Source organism: Fragaria vesca, linkage group LG7, assembly GCF_000184155.1.
Source record: "Fragaria vesca subsp. vesca linkage group LG7, FraVesHawaii_1.0, whole genome shotgun sequence".
Classification (NCBI taxonomy): domain Eukaryota; kingdom Viridiplantae; phylum Streptophyta; class Magnoliopsida; order Rosales; family Rosaceae; genus Fragaria; species Fragaria vesca.
In genome coordinates, this window is record NC_020497.1 from 9071840 (window position 1) to 9081156 (window position 9317).

Here is a 9317-nt window from a genome sequence, read left to right on the forward strand (position 1 = left end):
TGAACATAGTATTGAAACAAAGCAATTCAAAAGTAGACATTGTCACATGATTAGTATCCATGATCTATAAGTTGCTGATCTATAAATCAAATGCTCAATCTCATTCTTCAGCAATATTCAACACAGAAAGAAAAACCCCAGCAACGTAAAAGAAACCAATTGATTGATAAAAAAAAAAAACACAATGATTGCTCACTCTCTATGTGGTAGTTTTACTGTAATACATTAGTGTTCTTTTAGTGCAATTAGTTCTTGAATAACATAGTAAACTCTGATATCTGAAACTTACATTAGTGCGGTAAATTATTTGTAGTTTATAAGTATGTAATCTATTTTTGACAATTTCTTTTCCTTTTTTGTTTAAGCTCCTGAGGTCAGTAAATGCCTTTATGTTTGAACTTTGTTTTATTGTAATAGAGATAGATATAAACATAATTATTATCAAAATATATTTTTTCTTTGGCTGTCACATACAACTTAAGCTTTTCAAAATGATATCTTATGAATAAGAAGCCTAACCTCCCAATTCCCTACACAAAAGGGTGCTCCTAGTCTGTCTGAAATTTCCACGGTCATAAAGTGTGCACTTATTAAAGACCATGTTCCAGCATTAGATGAATAGGAGTACCATGCCACACAGAGCTTACCAAAGTAGCATCCCATCACCTTTCCAACTCCAATGCCATACTAAATGTATCTCGTGCCATTTTCTTCTGCAACAGATTCACAGTTACACTTGATTCATAACCTGAATTAAAAGAAAATGATCTTTACTACGAACTGATTTCTACTTAGCATAAAGGCTTCTTCTACTACCTACTGATTTCTTCAAATTAAGTATCTGGAAATTTGCACACTACATAAGTACCTGATTGAGGTTCAAGTAAACTTTCTTAGGAGTGATCTAGCCAGCAGAATTCTGAAGCCTAACCTCCCAATTCCCTACATAGCACTTCCTTCCAATCCTTCTGCAATTGAGATGGCCATAAAGTGCTGATGTAAGGATGGGTATAGTTGGTAGGAACTCAAGTTTCAACAAAAGAGGAAGGAGAATATCATAACCAAAATGGAAGATTGTTGACCCTCCTTTTGTACCATCATGCCTTCTAATTCAACTTGTCATGAACATCTCTTTGAGAGGTCCTGTTTGGGACCAGATCTGGTCACCAATATATCTGTCAAGAAATCATATCGGATGCATCATGCTCATTTCCAGATGTACTTCTGATATCAAAATCACGATAGACGTTTAAGTCAAAAAAAATTCAATCAATTTCATATCCAATTAATCTAAAATAAGTAAAACAGTGAAAAATTATAAAGTATAATTAGCCAAAACTGACGAGTCACAGCAAAACAGAGAAAAGCATACCTCTCTCCTTTCAAATTCAATCTTCTCCTCTTCCGTGTCATTCACCTATTACATAGTAATAGTTTGACTTCTGTACATGGGAAGAATTCATGCTGAACAGACAAATTTGTTCAACAAAATGTTAGTAACTTGGAAAACTTGCCCGTAACTAATGCTTTCCATTTCTCACTACCAAATTTAGCTTCCAATTCAGCCACATCATTTGTCTAAATAACATAAGTCCACCAACGGCATTAATACATGAAATTTAGCTCAAATATAAACAAATAGGAATTATCTACAATATAGTCTTGTTAAATAAAATACTTTCTAACATGAGTGTTGTGCATTATGATCTTTCCTTTGCATTTAAAATAAAAAACACAGCCAGTTTACTGAAAAAAAAATGAATAACACTTATTTATGTTCCTCTTTACGTAATAGACCAAGGATCAAAATGTTTCATCCTGCAAAAAGGAAGCATATTGATAGTGTCTAAAACAGAAATTGAAAGCAACTGAATATTAAAGCGTGCCTGAAACTCTTCAAACTGACAATATTTAAATTTGAACACAAAATCATTCAGCATATATCAAATAACTAAAACTGAATGCATACGAATACAAACAATAATCATAAATGTGAACGGAAACAAATATATGGAACTTAACCTAACATGGGGTTTTTCTCTCCCTATTAAGAATAATAGCAGATAAAGGATTTGTAGCAAAGAAACAAATGAGGTCACTAACCATAATTGACATCTGCAAAGTGTACTGGAGTGTATATGGATCATTTATTTACTTCATCCCTCTCTGCAACTGTAGCTTTCAAAAAGAAATAAACACAGATTAATCTCAAAGCTCCAACATTCAAAACCAAATTCAGACACAATTCAACTCAAAATTGTAACCTGCGCAATTGAAAGAGGATGGAGGAACAATACCCATTCTTTTTTCTTCGGATCAATGTCGAAACCCGTACCCATTCTTGTTTCTTCCTTATGGTCTTCAATTTTCAACTTTCAATTGTGGCTGACGTCCGACATTTTTTGGCCTTCAGTTATGGAGATGGATGTGTGGTGGGTCAAAGGAGGGCGGGGTTCTGTATTGATCTGATCTGAGGGCTGGGTTCTCACAGCTTTGCTCTATACCTTATTTACTACTAGAAATTAGCCCGCGCTTTGCTGCGGGTTCCTTTTAGTAATATCAAATTATTGAAAGACAAAAGAGATATTGCACGTATTATTAAAAAGGAAAATACTCATTACAGATTTTACATTTTAGTTTAATTTCATTCAACAAAAGGCACTGCAAAAATACTACAAAAGTTGCATATTCCAAAAACCTTGAGCAGATATATTAAATTTTCTTTTATACACATTGCAAATAAAACTTCACCGAAAATCATATCTAGTCAGATGCATTCTTCAAGGCAAGAAACAACTCTGTTTGGCATCTAATGTCAACGACAACCACTGGAACTAACAAACAGTCGTATATCAGAATTTTAGAATGTGTGTGCGGTAAACGAGTAAATTCCTAAGTGGATAGCTTATTTGAAATAACAGCATGAGAACTACCTTACAGTTCACTGTGTTTACTACATTGGACCAATTATGAAAATCGTGAAGATCAAAGAGCATTCCCCGGAAGGGAACCAGATAAATTAAATACATGATATTGGAAGAGATAATTTCTTTTTCTTCAGATATTTGTATATTTGAATTTCCCGTCGTGATTCTCATCCGGAAGTTGCTTGTTGGAATAGCACACAATAAACTAAAATGTTGGGTACTTGGGAGTTAAAAGAAATTCAACGTAGAGAAGCAATTTCAAATAAGTCCTAATCTGATCCCAAGATTATTTTTCTCTTACTGCTCACATATGCACGCAATCAACTATCATAGTTTCATATATATGGACTGAAAACACGATTTTACCTGCACTGGCTTCCAGGGATACACTTTCTCCTAGTGTTGCAACCTGTGAAAAAGAATTGAAAATGATGTTAAAAAGAGAGCACAGCCATTTATCTGAAGCAAAACTAATAGCTAATAGGCAAATAAATTAGATAGAAAAAAATAGAAAAAAAGAAATTGACATAAAAGTAGTTGTAGCAAAGTTAAAATTCCATCTGCAAAACTATTGAACCCTGGATTCAAAGCTATATTGCAATGTTCTGTTCCAAAAGCAGCAAAAGGTTAAAACTCGTAAGTTAAGGAAAAATAAATAAAAAGAACTTTAAGAGGGGTGGGGGAAGAGAAACAGTATCCCAAACTCCAAGTGCACCTTTCAGAATTAATAAATGAATCAGACAACTGTTGTTACTTTCTCTTAAGCTGTTATGTAAACCAAAAATCACAATACACATGGATATTAATTAACCTTTCAATGAGAGTGGATTTCGTCGAGAAGTACCACTCCCTCTATATTGAACAATTCTTAGTAAAAGCTGAGTAGTTAGTCTTGCGTTAATCTACAACCAAACATGCCTCAAAAAAAATTTGATTGCAGATTAATAGACTAGAGGGAAATTAAAATATCAAATTCACCAAAAAAAAAGAAAAGGTGATTACTTACCATGGAGAGTCATGTCAAGACTGATATGACTTTGCTTGATTCAAGCAAGCTCTCGGTCTCGAGCTTTCTCTTGTGCCGGTTCTTTGGATCAACTGCATCGGTCTATCACCAGAAATAGAAAAAGATCAAAGTATAGAAGAGACTCCCAATATATTGAGCCGGAAGAATGTCATAAAAATCTACATAGAAAATAATACATCATAACTGAGAAGTAATTAATTTTGTAACATCAGGCATACCTCAAAGTGAAGTAATTGATCAAATTTCAGATAGACACCAGCTGAAGAGCAGTATATGTACCTGCGAATCACTGGAATTGTTTAACAAGCTTAAAATTGGCTATCTTCCATTGGTGGAAATAACATTTTAGCATCAAATAAAACATAGTCCCACCACTTTAGTATTTGAGCAAACCTAAGAACTATCTATTTAATCAAAGCAACAATTATTCACATTTCCAAAATTCACTTTTCCGGTTTATGCTTCATTTCTTTAGTTCCATTTTGAGTCACAATCACATCTATACCTATGGAGTTAACTGATCTTCTCTAAAATCCCAAATGTGTCAGCAAGCTTCAAGGACTGGCATTTCAATTACTCCTGTGCATGAGCGATGATAGCACATCCTGTAAATACATATCATCAGTTTGTAAATAAGAAAAAAATAATAATAATTTCACCAACTCTTCAGAGGAATCCTAACACCAGAAACATACTGCGAAAATAGAGTACTTGAGTTTAAATACTCAATTCACTAAAATCCAAACCAATTAAGATTAATCATGTTTTCTCATATATAAGCCAACAATTTTTAATTCTCGAGAAACAGTATTGTATCAGGCAATGGCTAAATAAGAACACTATCAAAGCAATATTATCCTTTTCAAATTGCACAATGATTTCAGCAATTCATAATTTCAGCATACCAACTAAGCAATTGAGCTGATACTTACATCCACCATCTCAAGTATTCAACGAGCTCCAGTTACCTCCACAATCTTGTATTTTGGTGGCATGCAATAGCAAAAAACAAAAACAAAAAAATCCTTAGGTACTGATCATTACTCTAAAACACAAAGTATACAAATTTAATTTGGCTCAGGTAGTGCACAGAGATGCAAAATGTATGATCTTCTACCATGGCACCTTCTATACCCTTTATTTCTTCTTCCAGTGCCTTCATGATCTGCAGCAAGTTATTTTTGCTAATAGATATATGATGAAACACGTGTTCTTAAAACATAATAAATCATTAAATCCTCACAAAATGCACCAGGAAATTCATTACCTCATTGTCGTGATCTCCTATGAACCTGCAAACTTAGGAGTAGTGGGAGTCATAGTTAGGTCAGTAGGATCAACTGACTTCAATTTATTTCTGGATTTTAGGGGTAAAACTGTGCAACCAAAAGTAAAACTTTAGACAACCAATAGAAACCCAAGTTATACCAAGTAAAGAAACCCAATTTCCATTTTATTGAACTGAAAAGGGAAAAAAATTACCTTCACAATTTCACGGTGAACAACCCTCACCCTCCTCCTCTGGCGGTGTCAAAATCCAACAAACAATCACGGTCTTACCCGGTTACTTGAAAACCTCAAACAAAATAAACCACCAAACTACCATTTTTACAATAACAATAACCTAATCTCTAGTTAGTCAATCAATTATAGAGTACGCCAGTTGTTATGTACATGAGACATTTAGTGTATAAAGTCATAGGTAAAACCCATCAACTAATGCATTGTAGCAATAATCAACTTCGTATAATGTGGTGAAGAAGAAGAATATGTCATAAGTGTTCTGGTATGATCGATAATACCTTTTATATCAAACAAAATTGAGATTAAACTTGTTCTTATGGTATGAACTATAAAATTCACTTATGAAAATCAAATTAAGTTGTCATCTTGCTTCAAAGCACATGTTGGTATGATAATGTTTCTGAATACATTACTATAAAAGACACCAACAACGCAAAGCAACAAAACAAAACAATTTAAATTCAAGGAAAAGGATTTATAGCCTCATATATGGAACCCAATCAAACATAATAACATGCCCCCAAACACAATAAGAATGGCACCTGATGGAAAAAACATCACGCCAATCTTTAAACCCTATCAAACACCAATTACATTATCAAGTAGTTTCATTACGAAATACCTGAAAAGTTTCAATTACAATCGCAATTCAAATTTGGAGGTACAATCCATGGAAAATTGAAACTCTGCACCACAACAAAATATTCGCCAAGAGAAAATAAAAAAACAAAAAAATTAGCAACAAAATCGAAGAAACGAATGCATGAGGAAAAGGAATACTGAATATTTTCTTCTTTTCTCTCCGAATCTCATCATAGTTATCTAGCTCTTTAACCCTCTTTGTATTTCTGCGGGCATAAATTCAACCAAAATCAATTTGCAGCTAAACTGAAAAACGGGAATTACTCACTACCCAATATAGAAACAAAGATAAAAGCCCCATGCCAAGAATATCAACTATTAATAATAAAATGGTCAGAATGAAGAAATTTCCCCAGAAAAAAAAAGAAAGAAGAACAGAATGGAGAAGGAGGAGGTCCGTAGAATGGACAAACCAAATACATGTCAGTTCCAGTTTCTGAGTTTCCAGTGAAGCAGATCGACCTTAACAAAAATTGTACCATAAGAGAACCAAAGAAATGACAGTACAGTAAGGGTGTGTCCTGTAATGTTTTATAAAACCATTTTTATAAAACTGAATTGCAAAATGAAAATCAAGAGTTAAATTACAAGTTTTTGAGATCCTAATACTTGTTCGGTAGAAGTAATAATATTTCTAATACTTTGAAAAATTAAAACCATGTTTGACACCACTCTGTTTACCAAATTCAAAACCACATTTTGCGGTGAAAAAAAAACAGTTGCAGATATCAAATATGACAGAATCATAACTATCAAAAACACTGAAGAACAGGGCAAATAAAGTAAAGTACAACGTTTCGGTTTTTGATGGAAATAAAGCCTACCCTTCCAAACCCATATCAATATCGTCTTAAACTCAATGTTGGGATATTAACTTTCTCAATTTCAGTGCAAATCATTAATCCAAAAAGCATCAAACCAATTCTCAAATTCTGGATTTGGAGTTCCCTGATAAAGATTGGGAATACAGAGAGCAACATGCAATTACAGATAATGATCAAAATCCACTAAAAAAATCTCCATCAGCAGAGCCAATCAAAGTCTAAAATCAACCAAACAAAAAAAAAATCCCCACAAACACCCAGATTTGGATGGATCGAAATTCAAAACCCAATCAATCGCACCTAATATTCAAGCATATCTGGTGCTTACCCTCCTAAAGAAATGTCTTCTTGCTTCCCTTTCTTTCCTCGGCTGTTTCTACCATGTTATCGAATTCAAACTTTCAAGACCATATTAGCTGTATTCTTCCTAAATATGAGGTTGTTGTGAATATTTCCATTCATCCCAAACCCAATCCTACAGGAGAAAAAAAAATTAAAAGACTATCATGGGTTAAATTGTTAATCCTTTTTTCTCCAATCTGCCTTAATGGTAATGAACCCCTAAATTATCCACACTCAAACTTATTTCAGAACACACAAACAATATTTGATGAGATTAAACCACCTCAAAATCGAAACCCTGTTTAACCCAACACCAAATTGAAATCAAATTCAAACTAAATCCCATACTCCACAAAAAGAAAAACCAACTAAAGAAGGCACAAAGTTTACCTCCTTGTTCCCATTGTTTGCAACTGAAGTCGATTGACATTCAACACCTTACAAAAAGATAAAACAAACAAATTCAGAACCAATTATATAAGTTTATACAATCAATCCCAGCGTCAGATGATCCCAAAAACCATGCAATTATTGTTACAGTTCAATTCAGGAATGACCAATAATGCTACATGAGTTCTTTAGCAGTTTCCTGAGTTGGTTCCTCCATTGTAAACTCTTGGTTTCTGGATGCAGTGACAGTGGAATTCTGCATAGTTAGATAAGAAAACAAACTATGAATCGGCAAAAGAAATACAATCTGTAAGGTAATCAGATGAAATATAATAATGAAGAATATCATTATTATATATGTTAAAGATACAATATTGAATTCTCTTATATTCAGTCCACATATAAGACACTAATGTTATAGGTCAAGGATTTTTAGACTTCATATCCATATGACGAAACTTGATATTCCTAGACTAATTTCTGACCGACTTGATTTCTCAAAAAAAAAAGTTTCTCAAAATGAAAAGTTCATTAGTAGCTTGCTAAACACATAGCATAGAACAGAGTTCGCAATCAATCTCATGATATCACAATTAGGGAATCCAGGGTACTAATATTAAACAAAAACATAGATATACACATATTGGTGATCAAAATTAGGGAATGCAGGATACTACCAGATGTAGAAGCATCTATAGTAGCACATCATGAAGTTGTAAGCTAAAGAGGAAGTTACCTTACTGGACTTTTATTTGGCATTGGTTTGCAAAGCCGGTTGCTGCATGAGGCGATGTTCATTGTCTTTGCTAATGAAACATGCCCAGGAGTTGAACATGAAGGAAAGATATCCTAGACAAGTTGTTCGATATTAGTGATGATGCAGCCTCCACAATCTATAAGTGCAACATATCAGTGTATATAATAAATAATAAATAAACAAATGAAAATGCACAGTAGAAACGGAGAGCTCAATCACCTAAATGAAAGTTCAATATCCAGAGCTTTCATTTTGGATATATATTTTAGGCTTTAACGGGAATTAATCACTACCCAATATAGAAACAAAGATAAAAGACCGATGCCAAGAATATCAACTATTAATAAATAAAATGGTCGGAATGAAGAAATTTCCCCAGAAAAAAAGAAAGAAGAATAGAATGGAGAAGGAGGAGGTCCGTAGAATGGACAGACCTAATACTTGTCGTTCCAGTTTCTGACTTTCCATTGAAGCAGATCGACCTTAACAAAAATTGTACCATAAGAGAACCAAAGAAGAAATGACAGTGCAGTAATTGTGTCTATAAGATTGATATAAAAACATATATGAGATCAAATCAATTATATCATTATGGTAGCGAAGCAAGGGAGCCAGCATTTGATAAACACAGATTTGATAAACAGTTCAACTTGCAATTTTGGCATCCAAATTCTTACTAATCGAATCATCAAAATGTTAATTTCTCTTCGGCCTCACCCAAATTTACCACCTCAATCTTGTATTCTGGTGGCATGCAATAGGTAAAAACAAAAACAAAATCCTTAGGTACTGATCAGTACTCTAAAACACAAAGTATACAAATTTAATTTGGCTCATGTAGCATTTTATGAGTGGAAAACTAACTTAAACTCTCTCTCTCTCTC